The sequence below is a fragment of the Prionailurus bengalensis genome, chromosome D2 (assembly GCF_016509475.1).
Source record: "Prionailurus bengalensis isolate Pbe53 chromosome D2, Fcat_Pben_1.1_paternal_pri, whole genome shotgun sequence".
Taxonomy (NCBI): domain Eukaryota; kingdom Metazoa; phylum Chordata; class Mammalia; order Carnivora; family Felidae; genus Prionailurus; species Prionailurus bengalensis.
The window spans coordinates 35,606,444-35,628,986 of record NC_057351.1 but is presented as its reverse complement, the minus strand read 5'-3'; the positions used below and the strand labels follow the sequence as shown (position 1 = coordinate 35,628,986).

Here is a 22,543-nt window from a genome sequence, read left to right as displayed (position 1 = left end):
ACCACCAGTGCATAAGAAGTACATTTTTAAAGACTAGCCTTTAGTTTTGTGTTGTAAAGACTGAGCCAATTAGGCACATGATTCAGCTCATTGAGTCTGTTCCCCCTTTTCACAGGTGCAATCCAGTTTGTCTAGGGATTATAACAGTTCTGAAATTCTTATTATCTGCCTTCAGCACCCACCAGCTCACTGGCTATTTTCATTATTAGCTCTATCAAAACATGACCTGGAAGAGAGATAACTTCCAAATCCAGTTAGGATATTGCTAACACTTGGAGTGACGTTGTTTTTGTGTCTTTGGTCAGAAACAAGAGCAAAGCTATTAACTAAAACCACATCTGAATGCTGTCAACCTTTTATTTATCCAGACATCAACTTGTTCCCTACCATCATAGGCGTTGGCACTTTGGTGGTCTAAAACTCAGTGAGTGTATGAATTTTATTTCTCTTCCAACACTGCTTACAGGAAAGAGGGGCTGGTGTTCAATAACCTTCTATTGTTGGCAGATCCTCAAAGCCTCTCACATTCAGACAAAATCCTAAAGCTTCCTGCCTTGTCGGGTGAGCTGCAGGAAGGCTGAGTCCATCCCACCATAACGAACCCAAAACCGCTGGCCACCCACTACCACCCACTACCACCACCCACCACCCCCCACTACCAGTCAACAAAGTCACACTCAGGGCAGGAATCTCCTCCTGCCTTCTCAAGTAATCCGTGGAATTACACTTCCCATTCCTCCTCATCCCATCCCAGCGCTGAGATAGATGAGTCAACCCTACATGTTCACCACAACGTGTTGCTTGTCCTTTCATGAAATTGTAAAACAGATGCTACAACAAGCATACTTCACAAGATGATGGCAAAGTAGGAAGATCACCTACTTTGGAATCAAGCACACCTGGGCCCAGAGCTAAGCCACATCATCAGGGATGTTTTCCTGGGTCTACTGCTTAGGGATCCTCCATTACTTCATCATCCATCCATCCATCCACTAAATAGTTACTGGATGCCTACCATGTTCCAAGAGTTTTCACATTTATCTTGTTTCATCATGACAATAATCCCTTAGAGCAAGTTGCCCAAAATTTTTGTAACATGCACCCCAACATATGTTGATTTATTTATAAATTATGCACACTATATCTTACCAATGTATTCATAAAGCATATTAAATAGGCATTTTAAGGATAGGAAAAAAAATAAGAAGATTTTAAATGCAATTTTATTCATTAATGATGTCAAATCTTCTTTGAGTTTACCAAAAAACAGATACTATATTTTACATAATTTATTAACTTTTCATTACTGAGATGTTATATTTATACCTATTTTTTTTAAATGAGGGCTTAGCACTTTGTAAGAAGACAATTTAAAAGTTTAGTTTTTAATTTAATTTTAATGCTTGATTTTAATAAATGAGTCCTCAATTTTACAAGATACTTAAGTATCTGTATGGTATCTTGTGGCTACTGTAACAAATTAACACAAACTTGGTGGCATTAAAAAAAAACATGCAAAAATGTATTTCCTCACAGAAGTACCAGTGGGCCAACGTCAAGATGTAAGTGGGACCACACTCCCCTCAGAGGCTACAGGAGAGAATCTGTTCCTTACCTCTTCAAGCCTCTGAAGTTTGGTGGAATCCCTTGGCTTTTGACCATACCACTCCCATCTTGGCCTCTCTGGGCACCATTGCTTTTTCCTCTTATGTCTATGTCTGGTCTTCCTCTGCCTCTGTTTAAATATTATAAGGTATTAAATACCTTATACAATATAATCTCAATTATATTTGGGGTTATATTTAGGACCTCCTAAAATAACCCAGGATAATCTCATCTCAAAATCCTTTATTTAATTACATTTGCAAAGATTCTTTTTCCATGGAAGGTAACATTCATAGGTTCCAGGGATTAGAATATGATTCTTAGACTGGACCATTACTCAGTACCACAGTACATATGAAAGAAACTGATCACTGAGCTCATTAAATCATGAAAATCTTTTTCAATCTCATGAACCAGTCACACTCAGATTGTTGTTTAAATTCAGTGGGTAAATTTCCCCATTCCTTGATGTCAATTACCCAAAATGTGTGGCAATTTTCTATTTTTCACCAATGAATTCAAAACCCACTAAAATTCTTCTTCTTGGGAAGACTTACATAGTTAGAAAATTCATTTTCCATTTTTTTCATGTGCAGAGATAAGCAATTTTATAGATAATACACCTAGACACAGTTTACAGAAAAGAGCTCATAGGATGATGGAAATAATTCCAAAAATGTTTTCAAATGTGCTCTCCATAGCATGAGTTTCTTTCATTAAGCATTTCTTAACTGCATTTTTTGCCAGACATATCTGTTAGGATTTATATTTTTGCCAGGCATTAGGAATGAAAAAAATTAAGAAAGCTTTAGTTTTCCTGAGAGAAAAATGGAAAACTCATATTTATAATTAAACAAAACAAAAAAACACTTTCAAGTTCTTTCTTATGATATAGTCAAGGAATCTCTGTTGGAACAAAAGATTTTTGTACTCAATCCTCAACTTATCATCAAGTATAATGTAAAGGTTCTGTTATTCAAAGATTCAGTGTCTAATAAAATTTTCAAAATGCTTAAGACAAAAAAAAAGAGGGGAAGATATCACTAAGAACTTCTCTTCAAAGAGAATACCCAGGTGGTCTCTGTAACAGCCATTCACTGTGTGTGGCGGGTGCACATGTGGGAGACACCTGCACCAAGTGAGAGCTCCAGTTCAGTCTAAGAATTAAACATTGACCCAGCTTATTTCTCATTTTTAGGTTATAAAAATTAGGAACAAAATTCTAACACTCTCTTCCAGCATGCCAGTGGCTCTTATGACATACTCTGGGCACAAGTTCCTTTCTCTAAAAACTGCTCTGAGTTACGGGTGAGTGTTCTTATTATACCGATGGGAAAAGAAGCTGAGAAAGGCTGAGGGGTTGCCTAAAACAGCACAGGCAAGAGGAATCAGAGCCAGTGCCTGATCAGATCTTCTGATTCTTTGTCTGGTTTCTATTCCACTGCCCTGTAACTCCTCTCCTCAAGAATAGAGTGGGGAAAGGTGATGAAGATAGCCAGAAGGGTGGTTCAAACACCAGTGCTGAAACCAAGCTGTCTGGATTTGACCTTGACTTCATGACATCCTAGCTATCTGGCTATATTAGACTCTACACCTCAGTTTTCTTATTTTCAAAATGAGGATAATAAAAGTATCTGTTCCAGAGGGTGATGGTGAGGAAGAAAAGAATTCATATCTCAGATGTTAGCCACACAATACTTATTTTGTAAGGCTGTTCTAAAAGCAAGTGACAAATACATACACCTATGCAGATATATGGGGACACACACACACACACACTATACAGAAAGAGAGAAAGGGTCAGAGGAGGTACTCACATGTACCTGGCATATAACCATATAACTGATACTTAATGAAGATTAGCTTTTTCTTGAGCTTTTGTTAATTTTGAATGAACTATGAGGGTTACACAAAAGTCATAAAGCAGATAAGAGTCCTCTGTATGGGCAAGAAAGCATCTCTCTGATATAGTCACACCACCCTCTCCCTCATCTCCCAAAGACATCTGCCATTTAAGAATCCAAGGCTGGGGTGCCTGGGTGGCTCAGTTGGTTAAGCGTCCAACTCTTGATTTTGGCTCAGGTCATGATCTCACGGTTTGTAAGCCTGCTTGGGATTCTCTCCCTCCCTTTCTCTCTGCCACTCCCCCCTTAACATGCACATGCACTTTCTCAAAATAAACAAACATTAAAAATAATAGTCCAAGGCCAAAACCTCAGGCTGATAATGCTTATATCCATAATCTGGGCCGTACAAAAGCAAATAATTCTCTCCAGGTTGGAAGGTCCAACCTGGGTCTGCAGTGAAAATCATTTGAAAAGTATGATCGCTTATCTGTTAACAATAGCTAGTATTGTAGGGTTTTCTGTTTCCATCTAAAAATTTTGAGTCTACCTATCTGGCTTCAATGTCTAAAGCAGTAGTTAAAAATTAAATAAAAATAGGGGTGCCTGGGTGGCGCAGTCGGTTAAGCGTCCGACTTCAGCCAGGTCACGATCTCGCGGTCCGTGAGTTCGAGCCCCGCGTCAGGCTCTGGGCTGATGGCTCAGAGCCTGGAGCCTGTTTCCGATTCTGTGTCTCCCTCTCTCTCTGCCCCTCCCCCGTTCATGCTCTGTCTCTCTCTGTCCCAAAAATGAATAAACGTTGAAAAAAAAATTTTTTTTAATTAAATAAAATAAACCAGGAGAAATGTCAACCAAAACTCTGTCTTCTGACTCTGCTGAGTCACAACCAAAGAGAACAGGCCACTGTCCAGACCCAGTCACCATCTCCCTCACATCCTCAAAGTAAGCAGGATATATGTAAATCAATAAACATTTCATCTTGTGGAGTTCCTCTTGGTCTGACCTCCTTGTAGTGACTCTACTGAACATCCCATCATTGTCTCAATACTACCTTACACACCCTGTGTCTTATTTCTGGAATTTGATAAAAGCATTCAAATTCTAGTACTTGAAATAAAAATCAAGTGAGGGTTACCTTGGTGGCTCAGTCAGTTGAGCATCCAACTTCAGCTCAGATCAAGAATGATCTCACAGTTCATGACTTCGAGCCCCACATCAGGGCTCATTGCTGTCAGCCTGCCTGAGCAGAGCCCACTTTGAATCCTCTGTCCCCCTCTCTCTCTGCCCCTCTCCTACTCATCTCTCTCTCTCAAAAAAAAAATAAATTTAAAACTTTAAAAAAAAAAGAAAACTCAAGTGAACCTATAGCCTCATAACCAAACATCACCCACAGGAAAATATGATGGTGACTATGGAGTCTGGAAAGGGGAAGCCAAGAAGCTAAGCAGATCCAGAAGACTTGGACAAACTAAAAGCTGTCAGACTAACAACAGGGGAAAGGCAGGACTTGCGCACCAAGGCACACAGGTTTAGCAGCAATATGCAGAAGAAACTCAAGGTTCCCAAGTTTACCAGGTGAGAAAGACAGAATGAAGAAATTACATTGACTTCAAGTCAGGAAACTTGAGTTTGCATCCCTATTTTGCTCCTCTCTCCAATGCTGTATTCTTGGGGAAATTACCCTCCCCGGACCTCTATGTCCTCCTCTGTAAATGTGAGAGAGTTCATCCAGGTCACCTTTTAGAGACTTTAAGCTCAATTATTCTAGACCTCTTCTGTCATCACCAATCTGTGTACTGTTTAGCCAATAATGCATTTCTTATGTTCAGAGAAGTTTTTATTAACTATCTGTTGTGCATAACAAATCTGTTGTTAGAGCTGTTTACCAAGTATGACTAGTCTACCCTCTTTGGATCCCAAGATAAGAATGGAGCTTTGTCATCAATTCTGCCAATGAGCTGTGGTATATTTACTTGCCAACGCAAAACCCTTCAGAACACTTTCCCTTTGGCTCAGTGTCCAGTGATATTCAAGATGTCAACTGCTCTGCCATCTTAAGTCCCTGTGTGATGAAAATGATCAGATACTTTCTGCCAACCTACCATGTACAGGAAGCATAGCAAGAAATATATCCTTATTGTTTTACATCTTTGAGATTCTGGAGTTAGTTGTTACTGCAGCCTAACTTAGCCAGACCAAACTGACACAAGCAGCAGTCTGAAATTAAAGTAACTATTATTGTTATTCCCCTATTATTCTTGTAGTTATGACCTATAATAAAAAATGTTTTGGGGGTGCCTGGGTGGCTCAGTTGGTTAAACGTCTGACTCTTTGTTTTGGCTCAGGACATGATCTTGTGGTTCCTGAGACAGAGCCCCACATTGGACTTTGTGCTAACAGTGTAGAACCTGCTTGGGATTCTCTCTTTCCCTCTATCTTTTCTTCCCTGGCTCATCCTCTCCCTCTCTCTCCCTCCCTCCCTCTTTCCCTCTCAACGATAAACTTTTAAAAGAAATGTTTTTATAATTTTTTTTATTTCTCACGGTAAAGCAGGTATCATATACCTGAAGTTAATGACTCACTTGCCAAGGTAGATGTCTATTACTCCAACTTCTCAAGGGGTCTCCCGCAAAGAACGATGACCACCTCCAGTAGGAGTAAAGGTGGGAACACAGCAATCACACTTTGCCTGCATTCAGTATCAAGAAAAACTTAAGGAAAAAAAAATCAGGCCACAGAGGCATATGACACAATATTTAAAAACAAAAATGGCTTGTTATAGGTAATGTGCTATCACAGGCTAGGGCAGATAGATTTTGCTCACAGCAATCAAGTGAAAAGGAGCTATCTTCCATGGGGCTCTGAATGTGAATTATAAAAGACTTCAGTTCATGACTAGTGAAGAGAGGGGTACAGCTATAAAGAATTAGTTGATGAGACTTTGTTGAAAGAGAAAGGGGAAAACAAAAAACAGACATGCAAGCTTAAAGATTAACAACAACAACAAAAAAAAGTTCTGGGGCGGGGGGGGCACCTGGGTGGCTCAGTCAGTTAAGTATCCCACTTCAGCTCAGGTCATCATCTCACCAGTTCATGAGTTCAAGCCCTGCATCAGGCTCTGTGCTGACAGCTCAGAGCCTGGAGCCTGCTTTGGATTCTGTGTCTCCCTCTCTCTCTGTCCCTTCCCCACTCACACTAGCTCTCTCTCTCTCTCTCTCTCCCTCTCTCTCTCAAAAATAAATAAACATTAAAAAAAAATTTTAAAAGCTCTGGGGCAGCAGAAATGCAGGAGCCTATAAATGCATAGGAGATTTAAGAAGCAAAAAAGCTATATGGTTAAAAAATCTGACTTTCAAAAAGCATAATAAGAGGAAAAGGGTAAAGCAAAAGCAATTGTATTGTGATCAATTGATAATTTGCTATCTGAGACTTTGGGGGAAATAGTGTGAAGAACATTAATAGATACAATACTTAAGAAAACTAGGATTTTTTTTTAACCCAGAGTCAAACTCTTATAGGTATTTCTTCCTTTAAAATAAGACACACCTCCTGTCTTGTTGGTTAATCACAGAACTGCTGTTTCACAGAGACACTGTCAGCATGACCTCAAGTCTCATCTACTCAATAGCCACCCATCAAGCACCAAATACACAGGCCTGACTAATAAGAGGCAAACAGTGGGCAAAATCACACAGTATGCAGATGCTGTGGTTCTCACTGATGGGAGGATGTGCCAATGGATTAGCAGTCAGACAGTGACTGTCATTGGTAATAACTTCTTATTATGTCAAGGAATTTACATGCAGATCAATGTGAGCAGTGTGTACTAGCTTATCCCCACCATAAATCACTATCGATTGGCACACCAATTCCTTGCCATAATTAGGAGCTATAGACAGGGCTGCAATATTATCTTAAAATATTGTGTCACTACCCTCCATATAACAGCTGGCATCTGCAAACCTCCCGCACTGCTCCTCTTACCATTGGCGACACTGCTTCAGTTGTTATTTGGGGTGAGAAGTGGGGGGAGATAAGTGAATAAAATGTTCCTGTGTGCAATGTCTACTTGAGAGATTCCCTGTACCCTATTAGGGATTAAAAAAATGGGAATTCCTCCATATCCATATTGAATTCCTGTGTGCAAATGCGAAAGTTGGCAACATGCTGCTCTTAATCTGATTTATGCACCAATTTATTTTATACATTAGGCACACTCTATGCAGGCTGACTGATGCATAAAAATTTCATGCAAAAAGGGACTCACTCCCATACAACTGCCTCTCAGTTATTATTACCTCTTGTGGTTCCCATCCTACGGTGGGTAGGACAAATGACTCCATAATACCAAATGCATTTTGCCCACTATACAAACATTTTGATCTGTTTCTATTTCCCCTCAGCTCCAACTCCAGAAAACTAAAAATGCTGTATCTTAACTTTCTGAAATCCTTTAATGCTACAAAACACCCACTTATGTAGAGAACTTCTCTCCATGTTCACTCTTTAACGGTGTATTATAAATATACAAACACACACAACAGAGGCAAAGAGAGACAGACACACACATACTCATGACACACCTGGGTATTTCTGGCTAATTTTTTTTTTGGTTAAACATTTTTTTTTCTCTATAGATCATAACCACCATGCACTTTGCATTATTTTTCTAATTACCTTCCCAGGAATATGTTCTCCAGAATATTACTAACAGCAAAAATGCAAACAAACAAAAAAGCTTTTGGGGTAGGGTTTTAGTTAGGGGAAAACCAGCTAGAAAAAGCATCTTTCTGTATTTTCCTTTTATTAGAAGTCTCCTTTCATCCAAGAAATATGGGGCCTGAAATAAATTGTACCATCCTGCTTTTTTTTATTCAAATCCTTGCCAGAGCTAGGCAGTATGCTAATGAAAACAGGTTGATAAATGACTCCCTGATATTTTCCAGACATTTTTCTCTCAGAAGTGCTCTAAACTGATGTAGCTCAAAGAGAATAAGGCGCATTAAGTCATTATATCAATTTTTGTTACCCAGATACTTCAGTCCCAGTTAAGCGCTGACAGCCAATATAAAACAAGGCAAGGGCATCATACGACTCCATCGATCAAATCTTGTCGTAGATAGATTGCCTATTACACAAATAGAACTAGCGGATTCAGTTTGTAGTTTTATGCTCTCCAATTAAAGGATAACAGGGTACTTTCCCATAAATCTGCTAATTGCAAGTGAATTAATTTAACAAATTTCTCCAAGCACACAGGAAAAAGCGATTGGTTAAGCTAATGTAAACTAGCACAGGTTGTCACAAAGAGGTTCCCATAACATCCTTTTGCTATACCTTGATTGGGCAAGGTGTCACAAGTATTTAGCTACATTGTGGTTCTCTGGCAACAGACAGCTGACAAGCATAAAACATTGCACAAATAGGAGATAATTTATTTGTGGTACATTTTTCTCTCCCTCACTCCCCACTCTCCCCCACCCCAAGGAGGAAATAACTCCCTCTTTGCATCTAATTAATGTTTCTCTCCAAGTGAAGCTGTTTTTCTAAATCAGAATTACACCAGCCAAAGCACTATATTACGGAAAGGGGTCCCTCCGCACCACTCAGCCAACAGTAGGAATGATGGGCAAAAACCACAACAGCTGCCTATTGCCTTTCAAAGGAGGAAGTAGCTCAGGGCTCCCTCTATAGAGCAGGGTGAATGCAACACAGGGTGCCCACTCTCACAAGTTCAAATATACAGGTAACGGTAGTAGCCCAAGTACCAGAATCAAAGCAGATGATCCCAAGCCATAAGATAAAGCATTGGAGTTGAATTCCTCAATTGCTGTGCTCAGCATTATGGAAACAAAGTTGTAATGACTATACAGGCACAATGACATTCCAGCAACACTCACCTGCCTCTTTTCCCTGTCCCCCACCTCCTGTCTCGCCTCACTCAGGGATTCAGGCATGCTGGCAATACTCACAGTGGCCTCAAACAACTCAAGTTAGGGTACTCATGGGTGAGCTGAGGGTGAGGAAAAGAAAATGCATTTTCCAGGTTTGGTGAAATCAGTCAGATTTTAAATATCTAGTTCCATTGTGCCCATATTTTTAGACTGGATATTTTCAATGTGAGCTTGCCAAATGCTGTTGCCATATCCACACTTGGCAGACACAGTGTCCTGCCTCAAGGGGACAGATTTCAGTCTTAGAAGGGGTAATGGAGCCCATGGAGAAGGGCGAAGGTCATGGCATCGATAACCAGGATGATAGACTTGGTCAATTTAAACTAAGGTTGGGTGGGGCACCTGGGTGGCTCAGTGGGTTAAGTATCCAGCTTCAGCTCAGGTCAAGATCTCATGGTCCGTGAGTTCGAGGCTCATGTCGGTTCAGAGCTTGTTGGTGCTGTCAGCTCAGAGCCTGGAGCCTGCATCGGATTCTGTCTCCCTCTCTCTCTCTGTCACTCCCCCACTCACACTCTGTCTCTCAAAAAATGAATAAACGTTAAAAAAAATTTTTTTAATAAATAAACTAAGGTTGGGCATCTCCAGCACCACTCTCTTCTCTTGTGATCAGAGCTCCAAGCTTCCTTGCTACAGAAGTAGATTCCTTTTCACAGGGACAAAATCTCAGACTAGACCTTCTTTTCCAAAGCACATTTCCCATACCCTGTTTATACATTTATGCTTCTGCTAATGAAATGAAGCCCTGCCATATCAGTCCAACTAGACAGTAAGTATTTGAAGACAAAAACCATGTGCATTTTAGACTATGGGCCCAAAGTGGCAGGAACAATGCATGCTGCCTCTAGGAGTACAACATACACAGCTTTAAACTGGCTGAGTCAACTGGCCAAGAGGTAACAGGGTTCTGCAAAGGGAGACAGGGTGTGGGTTAACAAGTCCGGGTAGAACAAGTATAGGGTGTCAAATCCTATATACTATTAGTTTGCCACTTGGTACCTAACCAGAAGAGTCAAACACACACACACACACACACACACACCACAACAACAACAAAAGATACTTCGAATAATAGGTATTTATGTAAAGATACTAGACCAAAGTCAGGAGATCTGAGCTAAGGCCCCAATTTGTCATTACTAGTCACGTGATACTGGGATCATGCATACACATCTCTTCCTCACCCATAAAAGGATATCAGAGTAGATCTCCTCATTAGATTCAATGAAGGCTGGGAGATCTAGCCACTGTTTTTCAAAGACCCGCTGGATGTGGAATTGAATTCCAGAGTGCTTCTAGCCTTTTTTAACACAATACAACATATCAGAGTATACTGCACACAGTAAGGGTAAGTAGTGTTTCGCGACACTTCTCATTCAGTTATGTAAATCTACCTACGCACAGTTTGTAATGGGAAATATATTCTTCGAGGTCAGGCACATTAAAAAGTGTTTAAAATTCAAAGCTTCTGTATCAGTCCAACCCAAGGATTGAATATGAAGATTCTATGGCTCTATCAACAAATATCACACGCAGAGCCAGCCGGATACAAGAGCAAGAGAACTGGCAGGCTAAGGCTTTGCGAGAACCAGTACAGAAGCCTTCTCTCCCAAGAGCAGCTCGCCAGTCACTTCTGATGAAAATGAGACTGGGAACCCCCTCATCTTGGAAAGCCGCCTGTCTGTGTGCCGAAAACACTGGCCTGAGTAGCATACCAGTTCAGAATGACAGTGCACGGCTCTGCCGCCCACACACTCTCCCACAGAACCTGAACACCAGGCACCCCCAAAATGTGCAGCACTCCTGCCTGAGGGAGAGCCCTCACATCCTCCAGGAGCACAGGCTGACTCCTCTATCAACTGTGGGCCAAACAGCTCATAGAACACTTTTTGATTCATATGCACGCACATGCAAATGCACACACTTGTTCCCCACTAAGGACCTGAGAGAGGATGACCTGGAGAAGCATGTCAGCCTAAAAGAATCTGCTGGCCACCTCTCAAGATCAAGTAGGATCTGAGTAAGTCTCCAAACCCTTTGTTTCTCCAGCTACGCTGAGCCTACTACTCAACTATTATTTTTACTGTGTCTTGTTGTTACGAGTTATGATCTGATGGGATGGCTGGAAAGAAATCTAAAGAAGTGATTTCATGTTGCAAACATGTTAAGTTGAGTCAAAGCTTCTGGAGGGAAAATGCGTCTTTAGGTAAAATATTTGGTATTATTTGAATACTTCCCAATGATGATGGCTTAAGGTTTGCGGCACTTGGTTTATAGAAGATATGGGAGATATAATACTATGAAAATAAACAATGGCAGAGGAACCATTAATAAGGAAAATAAATAAAGGGTCCATGAACTAACCAGCTAACCAGCCAACAAATGCATATTAAGCACCTGCTGTGTGCCAGGCACTAAACATGAGAATGCAGGGTGAACAGAGCAGGTACAGTCCCTTCTCTCCAGTGCTTACAGCCTGGTTGGAGAGAGAGCTGCTTTTTAGCTAAGTTTTATAGATCAACAAGCACCATGAAAGAAAAACAAAAATAATAAGGGGCTCTTCCTTCATTTGGGGGCTCAGGGATTACCTTCCAGAGCAAGTGTCATATTTAAGGTGAGACCTACAGGATAAAAAGAAGATCAGGCAGGGCCACCTGGGTGGCTCAGTTGGTTGAACGTCCGACTTAGGCTCGGGTCATGATTTCATGGTTCATGGGTTCAAGCCCCACGTCGGGCTCTCTACTGACAGCTCAGAGCCTAGAGCCTGCTTCAGATTCTGTGTCTCCCTCTCTCTCTGCCCTTCCCTGGCTAGTTCTCTCCCTCCCTCCCTCCCTCCCTCCCCCTCTCTCTCTCAAAAATAAACATTTAAAAAAATTAAAAAGAGACAGCAGGCAGAAGGCAAGAGAGTAACACCAGGCACACTCCAGTGTGCAAGCCTCCTACCACATCCTGCACCACCCCCAACCTCCTCTGCCTTTCCACTCACAGACACCCAAGGTGTGTGCTCACACCAGCCTGCTCCATTGTGGTGGGCTTCCCCCCTCCCTAAGCCCTTCTGTTTCATACCACCCTGCCCACCATTCCTTGGGTAGAGAATGTTTCTGTCCAGCATTCCTGCTCTCCAGCTGGCTCGGGTTCAAATGCCAGCTCTATGCCTTTATACCCAGACCTTAAACTTCTTCATCCCTCCATGCCTCAGAGTCCTCAATGGTAAAACTGAAATGGTAATGGGCCCCATACGTCATGTGTTTGGTCTAAGGATCAAATGAGATGATACATGTAAAGCGCTCAGTACCTGCCACATAGTAAGCAGCCAATAAATGTTAACTATTGTTAACAATACAACTGTTGTTGTATTTGTTACTGTGATTGCTGTTGTTAGTTTTGTTTTCTATAGGCTGCTCTCCCTTAACAGAGTCAGATCAAACTGCCCTTCTAGTGCAAAGCTATCCAGACTTCCTCTAGTCAATATATCCCCTTATATACTGTATATCCTTCAATCATAGCCTTTATCACAGGATGCTGAAGTTATTTACATATCTCTTTGTTCCCTAGATCCCAAGTTAGAAGCCATGTCTTATTTATCTTGCTTCCCCAGTGTGTGGAAATCAACAAGCTCTCAACACACACATTACAAGACAGATGGATGAATGAATTGATAATGGGTGGCCAGATGGATGGGGCAGGCCAAAAAACTCACCTTGGCCCTCTCTCTTTCTCTAAGGAGGTATCCCTCCAAGTATTTGAGCAAATGGGTTGAAATCCTCCTAGCCATACAGTGACCTCTGGCCTGAAATGCTACTGTCCATGTTACCATCATTTGAAAGGCACCTGGGGGAGTAAACCTGTCCTTCAGAAGCCAGGAGAACCCTCTCAACTTTCAAATCCTCAAGGAGAAGAAATATCTTTTCTCAAAACACTTCTAAATATAGTGAGGCACATTTTAAGCCTCTAGCTAAAAAGCCTGAAAGCATCTTTCTATTTATTGGTATCGTTATGTGTATAGTAACATTCCCAGAAGCAGGGCATGACTGCACTAGCTTTACGTCTGGCAAAATCAGTGTCTGTATTATCTGAACTCAAAAAGACTATAAAATTAAATTTAAGTGACTCACTTAACTACCAGAAAGAGAAAAGATTCAATTTTAAAACTGAAAAAGGAAAAAGAAATAATTGCTGCTGTTTGGTGGGAGTTTATTATGTAAATAAGTAGAGGGCATGTCAACAAATACAGATGCCCAACCACATTTGCACGGTAATGAGGAACAACTTGAGATAGAGCAGGAAATGTGTTGTCTTTGGTGGGATCAGAGATAGCATCTCCTCTGACTCTCCAGGCTGCTTTCGGCATCCTCACAGAGCTGGGAAGCCTGAGGCCACTGGATTCAAACACTGATATGCCGTGAATCCTTTTCAAGGCGTGGCATGGTGGGCATTAACCCCCAAATAATTTCTCTTTGTCACCTTCTTCCCTTTGCATGTCAACATGGCAGTTCTCAAGTCTTTGAAAAATGTTTTAGCTCTAATTAAATGAAGAATTTATAATGTCTCAACAAAGTTGAAAGCAAAATTGGCCAAGACTGAAGAAGTGCTGATAGCAGGTTGTAATAGGGCCTTCAATCAGCTTCTGTAGTCTAATGCTACCTTGTAGGCATTTGGTTGACTCTAGGTCTACAGCAAACCCCAAGCCATGACTTTTCTCACTTTTGTTAAGTCTTAGGAATTTGGGCTAAGAACTTCCTTACAATTAGTCCTTTTCTATAGTAAAATCTAAAGTTAAAGGCAGGGCCTCCTACAAAATGGACCCAGAGGTAAAATTCACTTTGATGGAAGTTACTGGAAAAAAAGAGGAGGACAGAGGTGAAAGATAACAACTCCTATCACATGCCTAGAATTCTATGTCTGAGAGAGATCCTTTGACCTAATTCAGTCTGCAAATTCTACTCTTCTTCAAAGATTCTCAAGGAGATTCCATAGTCCCTCATGTGAATCTGTTTTAACATCTCTCACTGGTTGGTATATTTGGTAGGGAGGGTGGAGACATTGGTAATCCCTCACACTACTGTCTAGTTAATATTTTAATGCATCTTCCCCCCAACAAAGTATTTTGGCCAAACTGGAACAGAAGTGGCAAAACTTTTTACCCTTGGGCACAGGCAATACAAGAACTAATCTCTAAAGATCTTTCAAGGATCCCCTAAAAAATATGTGTATGTCAGGGCTCCTGGATGGCTCAGTTAAACGTCTGACTTTGGCTCAGGTCATAATCTCGCCGTTCATGAGTTCAGACTCCATGTCAGGCTCTGTACTGACAGCTCAGAGCCTGGAGCCTGCTTCGAATTCTGTGTCTCCCTCTCTCTGTACCCCTCCCCTGCCTGCACTCTGTCTCTCTCTCAGGAAATAACCATAAAAAATTAATAAAAAAAATTTTTAAATATGTGCACATCTATCCCAGGTAAAAATCAGATTAACAGCTATTAAAGGTGGGGGAAGAGACACATTCCAGAACTGCAATGAACTCCCTGCTTGCTATGAGCCCAGTCAGAGGCAGCTCCATGAGGGGACGAACTGGGTCACAGGCACCTTGGCATTATGTCTAGCAGGTAGTAGGTATGTGAGCAATCTTTCTAACTAATGTAAAGGAAGATCTTCTCAGGTGTCTTTGCCCAGCCAAAGATACCTAGGGCAGACCTCTTCCACATGCACAAGGCCACCATGATGATAAACTGCAGAAAGACACAAGGCTCACCTCAGCCAGCCTTCATGCAGGATTAAGGAGAGGAAATGAACACCACCTAGAAACCTCGCCTGACACCAAAAACAGAGTGCATGACATTTTATTCCCCATTAATTTGGATACACAATATTTCTCTATGATTACTATAGCATGCAATGTTCTTATAAGGTTATGAACTGGTTTTGCATCGTTTCGTTGCTGGAATTTAATACTGTACTAAGTGTGATCTATCTCGGCCATGATTAATCCTGCCCAGTTCTGCAGCAAGTTTCTATAAAAACCAGCTTGAAATACAGGACTCTTAAAGCTCTTGCCAAATCTGCAAGATGTGATATTAACACGGCTCCCATCCAGGCAAGCATGTCTAACTTACACTGAGCCCATCTACGTGTTTCCCTTTGTGCTCCTCGAAGGGCTACGTATGCTACCACTGAAGCCGAGAAAATGTGGTGAGTGCTCCCTGGCCTGGTTTACAACAGCATTATTAATACTGCTCAACAACAAAGTAAAATTACAGATAAAATCTGAATAGGCCCATTATTGTTTTTAGAGGGAGTTAAATAAGCTATATAATTTCTTTGGGCCTGCAGGAAGCTCAGCCCAGCAATGACAGGAGGAGAAATGCGCATGGCGGCCAACTAGCCACCAAGGCTCAGGATTCTGTAAATCCCCTCCTCGAGCATTGTGAATTAAACCAGATGAAAGTTTTAAAATGTCAAGCAAGTCCCTGGGGATGGATATGCTTTATGTTTTTTATACAGTGAGCATTAATTTCAAATGGAAAGGGAAAGCAGCCCTCTATCTCCAGACATTTGCTCCAGTTTTTCTTACGTTCCATGTGTCCACTTTTAACAGACCAGTCTCAGGGGAATTAATGCTGCGCTGAGTCAAACAGTCAGGCTCAAGGTAAAAGTAAAGTCCTTGTGAGAAAGAAAAATAAAAATTCACCACCCATTTCTGAGAGGCCACCCTAATCTGGAACATCTGACATTCAACAACAGACATTCGAGTCCCACCTCCGCTCTTTCTCAAGTGTTTGACCTTTGCAAAATCTAGCTTCTCTGACCATTACTTTTCTTCCTCACAAGGTTATCAGGCAAATTAAATAGTACTTGTATATATATGCTATGTAAGATATAGGATCTATATTTGCACACTTGTTTATGTGCGCACATATATTGTATGTGTATATATTTCAGTTTGTCACATGCACACGCACACACTCTTAAGGTTGTTGCTTTAACTCCTAATAGCTTTTCCTTCTATTTAACTTCTGTCATGTATTCCCGGTTTTATTTAACTGTTCGGCAAAAGAAACAAGATTGTCATTCATTATTCATTCATTCATTCATTCATTCATTCATTCATACAATACATACTGAGGGTCTAGTACATGCTAAGTCCATTGGGATCCAGCAGAAAACAAAATGTCCTCTAGTACTTCATGATCTACAGTAGCAGTCTCTCGGTAAGTTGAATTCTAAGCCAAACTCAGAAGCCTTGTCTCCCAATTTAGGTCAAGAAATTGGTTTGATACCATGATGATGATGACAAATAATTGGTCTAAGAGTTACAAGGCCAGAGGCCCATGATAATTTGGATTACAGTCCAGTAAGTTGTCAATATCTTTCTCTCCCACTATGCACACATTTACCTCTCTGTCCCACTGATACTGGTCTAGACCATGAGACTTGCTCAGGCCAATGAAATTTTGCAGTGTGATGTCAGCAGAGGCTCTGGGTGTGCTCACATCACACAGCAATTTGGCTTGGCTTGGCTCCCACATTCCACGGGTGCACCATGAGAAGAGCAGGCTTCAGAAAACCTCTACTCTGTCAGCCCAGGCTCCAGAGCAAACACACATGGAACAGATCTGAATCTAGCACATAGCCTGAAGTCAAGGCAGCAACCCCAGTGCCTAGAACAGAGCCACCCAATCTAGATCAGCTGAACCACAGTTAACCTGCACAGTGTGAGCAAGAAGATAAATGGGATGGTTTCTTATGAACCTCTATTGTACAAAGAGCCAACCAATGCAAGGTCTAAGCAGGATCCCAACCATAAAACAACTGCCTCATCAAAAGCAATTTGGCACAACTTAACTACTGAAGCATTAAAATAAGATTATGGTACAAAACATGCTTTTCATGGTCAAATCAATCATTCTGTCGCAACTCCTCTGTGTTTGGTTTCAGTGTTCTCTGTGTTGAAGGAAATTAACGCAAAATAACTTGATCTTGATGGGTAGGATTCAAATCAATAATGTTAATTGGGCTTCTGAGCATAACATAAAATGACTTCAAATCAACAAAAGGTTAATATAACTTTCCCTTCATGCAGCACCACCTATGATAAATCTATAGTGGTCTGAAATTTCCAATTTCATTAACAACACATTTAACAGGCTAAAAAGACAGGAAGGTACTCTTTATATAATGTTTTCTCTATGCCCACCAGCAGGTTAATTCACAATAGCAAACCATATCCAATGATGTAATTAAGTTATACCTGAATAAGGGAGAGATGTACTCTGGTGATTTATTTTAAACTTTTATTATTATCTTTATGTTATACCTGCTTCCCCCTCCTGATGGCAGTTTGTAGAATTACTGGATATTTTCTTTTACAGCATATTTCAATCTAGAGGACATTATTATCAGGCAAAGAAAAAAAAACACACATCATTCTTATTGTGCATATACAACATGTAGGGGGTGTGAGATGATCTGGAGTAGAAATTTTTTTAAAACGACAGTATTGCAAGGCCCTTGTCCTCAAGGGACTTTCATTCACTGTCAGGACTTATAAATGACTATGTATCCAACAATGTACACATAAAATACACATCATAAATGAGTCACAGTCACTGGACAATTGTTGGCTACCTCTCTCCTGTCCATCTCCCCTACCCTTTTCCTAACATTTTCCTAGTTTTCTCTCTATTCTTTTGTATGCAACTGACCTCACTCTCCCGTCCCAGAATGGAGCCCAACTGGCTTAATCCTATGAACAGAAACCCATTCCCCCAGCAGGCCACAGTGACTGGTTTCTGGATACAAAAGAACCTTTGCTTAGTCCAGGCCATCTGCTATTACAAATTGCCATGAACAGGTAGCTTAAGTGACAAACATTTTTCTCAGTTCTGGAGGCTAAAAGCCCAAGATGAGGGTATCAGCACGGTCAGGTTATAGTAAGAGTTCTCTTTGGGGTTGCAGACTGCCTACTTCTCATCTCCTCATGGAGCAGGGCTCTCTGGGATCCCTTCTGTAAGAACACTAATCTCATCTTGAGGGTGCCACCTTCATGACCAAAGTATCTCCCTAAAGCTCCATCTCCTTATACCATTCACATTAGGGGTTGAGGTTTCCCCTAATGAATTTAGGGAAGACACAAATATTCAATTCACTGCAAGCCCCATTTAGAACTACAAGGCCAATGAGACTCAATTTGGGGGATTTTGTTTGAGCCCTAAGGTTTCAAATATTAAGCAGCTTCTAGAGACATAAAAGATTAATAGTGAACAGATAAGGAACTTCCAGTTCTGGAGTCTTCCCTCAGAAAAGGAAGATTCTGTTTAAGGCTCTGTAAAGGGGCTTGAACATCAGGTACATGATTTTAGGACATGGTCCCAAGGATTCTTTCATCACAGACTTATCAACCTTGTGAGAGATCACAGTCCTGCCAGTATAACTTCCAGTGTACCCCAAAACCAGTTATAACCAGATCATCCACCCACATCTTTCCAGTCCTCAATCCTTAACAAGACTCACAACCACTTACACATTAAAGAACCGTGATACAAATTTGACCGGACTCACTACACCCGCACTATCCTCCAATACTGTGAAAAGCTAATTTCAGCTGTCACTTACTGGAAGTAAAATGACAAATATCTGTAATATCTGTCAGGTTATGAATGCTTTAAAAAGAGTTATGCAGCTGTCAACATTTTGATGACAAGAGAAAAGTAAACGAAGAACAGGAAACAGCATGTCTGTGGAGTACCCAGTTGCCAAACTTCTCTATGACTTATATTAATAAAAAGCAAATTACCTCTATAAAAAATGCAAACAACAAGGGCTTCTAGAGAAAGCCAACAGAGGCAAATCTGTTAATAATGCTGCCAATGCTATAGATGAGATCATCAGAATTAACTTCAACACCTCAGTAGAAAGTGACTAATTCCATTAAGGGATGTGAAATCGTTACTAAATTTCTCCCTACCACGATGGTAATGGAATAAATGTGTAAAATCCCTATAACAGAGTAACCAATCTTAAGAGCTTCTTGTCATATTTGAAGACAACGTACTGTATAAGTGGGTGACTATGCATCCCAGGTTGACTGGGAGACTCCTAGTCTGCACCCACTTTCTTGGAGTCATTACAAAGTATGCTAGTTTGAATAATAAATTACCATGCTATATAAGTATGTATATTTTTAGGTCTATCTAGGCAACTATGTGTTCGTGTATGCATGTGCATGTTTGTGTGATTCTGTGTACATGTGTGGGTCTGTGTACGTGTATATACATATGTGTGTATATGTACTATGAATGTCCACGTACAGGGGAAACTCACTTTCTTCCCTTTCCATAGATCTCATCTACAGTTTAGCTTTGGGAGACAAGCACTACCTTTTACAACAAGGATTTTCATAGTTATAAAACACTGAATATTTGCCATCCAATTAAGCCAAAATAAATACCAGAGGCAAAAATAACTTTGTGTTTTATTCCCATTTTTATAAACTGAATGCTACCAACAAAACAACCTCTCTGGGAAAAGGGATGGATGGCCCCATGTTTAGTTTAGGAGGAGGTGTTTTAACTCAGTGGGTAGTTGGCCTTGATAGAAGACTCTAAGCCAAAATTCACACTGTTAATCACTGAATGGTATTTGGTCCTAATACTACTGCTGCTTCTCCACTATCAGAGAAGGACAAAACACAAAACAACAAGTTTCCTGTGTGGGCTTGAGTGATCTTTTTGCATACAGAAACAGGCTAGAGTTGTCCTCAGTTCCTATCTCCATTTTTTCACATACAATTTTTTAGGTGTCTACTCCGTGCATTTTTTAGGTATCCCAAGGATAATAAACATTGTGGAGTCACTCAACTGTGACTTTTTATAATGAAGTAATTGAGAAAATTTCAACCATTAAAAGTGAACAGTCTTTATTTTTTAAACCTTGATTCATTCCTATGTATGTCTTTTGACCTGGGATATCTGCACCTACATCCTCCCCCCCCCAACAAACATTCACAAAAATTCTCCTCCAGCCCTCTTCCAGATTCAAGAAATGAAACCAGATGGGAATTCTGACAGCCAGCTGATGTCACTGTTTTAGGCTATCTCCACACCAAGAATATCTAAGCCACTTCTTGGTCTATAAATCAAGTCATTAACAAATATACACAGTTTGAAGAGGAATGAAATGTTCTGCAACAAATCAAATTCCATGTAGCACAGGGCACTGGCACTCTTCCAATGGAAATAAATAAATTTTGTGACAAACTAACTCCTTTTCTCCAACACATTCCAGAGATACTGTGTGCTTTTTGGTGTTCCTCATAAATCTGAGAAAATTAAAAGTTAACACGTCATGATACTTTTATTACTAGCACCAATGCAATAAATATCCAAGTATCAGTGAAGGTAGAGCTGGGGTACCACACTAAAAACACCTCAAGGCTCTCACAGCTTGGGCTTCATGGAATAATAGATGGCAGTGCACAAGCAGGGTGAGGCAAAGGGTGGCAAATGAGAATGTGAGGAGCCACACTTCCTTCATGGGCAGAGATCTACTCATCAGGTGCCTGATTTGGAAGTCGTTTTTTTTCCCCTCCAAAAATATAATGACATGAATGTGGAGAATCACTCCTTTGGGGAATTTACTGAAGAGACATGCCAAAAAAAATTAAGAAAGGTGAAAAAGATAGGAAAAAAATATTGGAAAAGAGGGTGAAAAAGTGAGTGGGTAAACAGAGCAAACAGAGGAATGACCATTCAAGGCCAAATACCATCATGAGCCAAGGAAAAAAAGACACCCCTCAGGAGAAAAAGGGAATCCTATGGGCAGCCCCAAAAGAAATGTTGCCTTTGAAATGAGAAGGAATGGTGAGTGTGTGTCTGCCTGTTGCAGGGATCCGATGCGATTGTTGTCAGGTGCAGAGAGAAAACAGTTCAAGGTAAAAAGAAAGTCCCCCCACGAACTAAAATTTTAGATGGAAATTAGACAGTGTAACAATGTCCAAAAATACTAGAATTAAAAAAAAAACTCAGATCATTTCATCCAAACGGTCTTTAGTATAAGTTGTCCTGCAACATTCCATTCAGCTTCTGTTTAGACACATGTTAGCCCTGACTACAGACTAAGAAGAATGTTCAGAAGTCTAAGCAATTCACTTCCTGAAATCAGAGAAGAAAGTACATTCTTTAAGCCAAGTGTCCGGAAATGAGGACAGACCAAGGAACCTATGTAGGCACTAGTCAGAGATAAAGCCAAGCCTGGAGTCAAAGTCTGGGATCCTTTCAGAAGATTCCATGTTATTGAACATTCAGAACATTTCAAAAGCCTTTCATCTGTGTACCACTCTACAATTCAGCAAAAACTGGTGGGTCACCGTGGGCCATGGACCATACTTTGGGAATCTGTGTTCTAAACCACTGAGGCAAGGGGCAGAAAAAAACACTGGGTGTTGATAACTACGATTAGATCAGACTTTGACAAGGCTCCAAGGACATAACCCACACTCCCAAGGAGGCTTCCATAAAATGAAATGAATATGCCTGTCCTTCAGAGAAAAATTGAGAACTGAAATGAGACATTTAAAAAACCTTTTTTTTAAAATGGGTGGCTTTTCAAACTATAGGTCATAATCAATGTGATCCTGTGTGTGTGTGCACACGCACATGGATTACAAAGTAAAATGTTTAACTTTATGAAACAGACCCAGCCCCTTAGAACTGCCCCAAGCTGCTTCTGTGAAATTAACTCTATAAAAATCTTCTAAGCCACTAAGGCTGCATACACATCCTAGTCCAAAGGACCTTATGTCATAGTTTAAAAATTTCCCTCCAGAGGCACGCTTGGGTCAAGTCACTGGCCCACACTGCCCACTTGCACACAAGAACCCCCGTTAGCCTACACTGCAAGTGACCAGGGTCTCAGCTTCTTTTAGGAACTGATTTTGAACAAACATCAATTCTTTTGGATCCACGGGCAACATTTCACAGCAGAGAAGAGCAATTAGTAAATGTACAAAGTGAGATCCAGCTCACACACTGTCACTTGCAGTGTTGAGTATGTATTTGCTCTAAGTAAAGGGCTTTGCCTTCATTTGTGTCAGTCATGCCTATAAATAATAGACTTTATTTGAATTCCATAGCTCCCTCTGAATTCCAC

The 22,543-nt window shown here is 40.7% G+C and overlaps 1 protein-coding gene across 1 annotated transcript in view; it reads right to left on the bottom strand.

Annotated features, from left to right (window-relative positions):
• Window positions 1-22,543, bottom strand: part of LRMDA (leucine rich melanocyte differentiation associated) — a 1,032,219-nt gene that overhangs the window by 780,854 nt on the left and 228,822 nt on the right. The gene's annotated exons all lie outside the window — the stretch shown is intronic.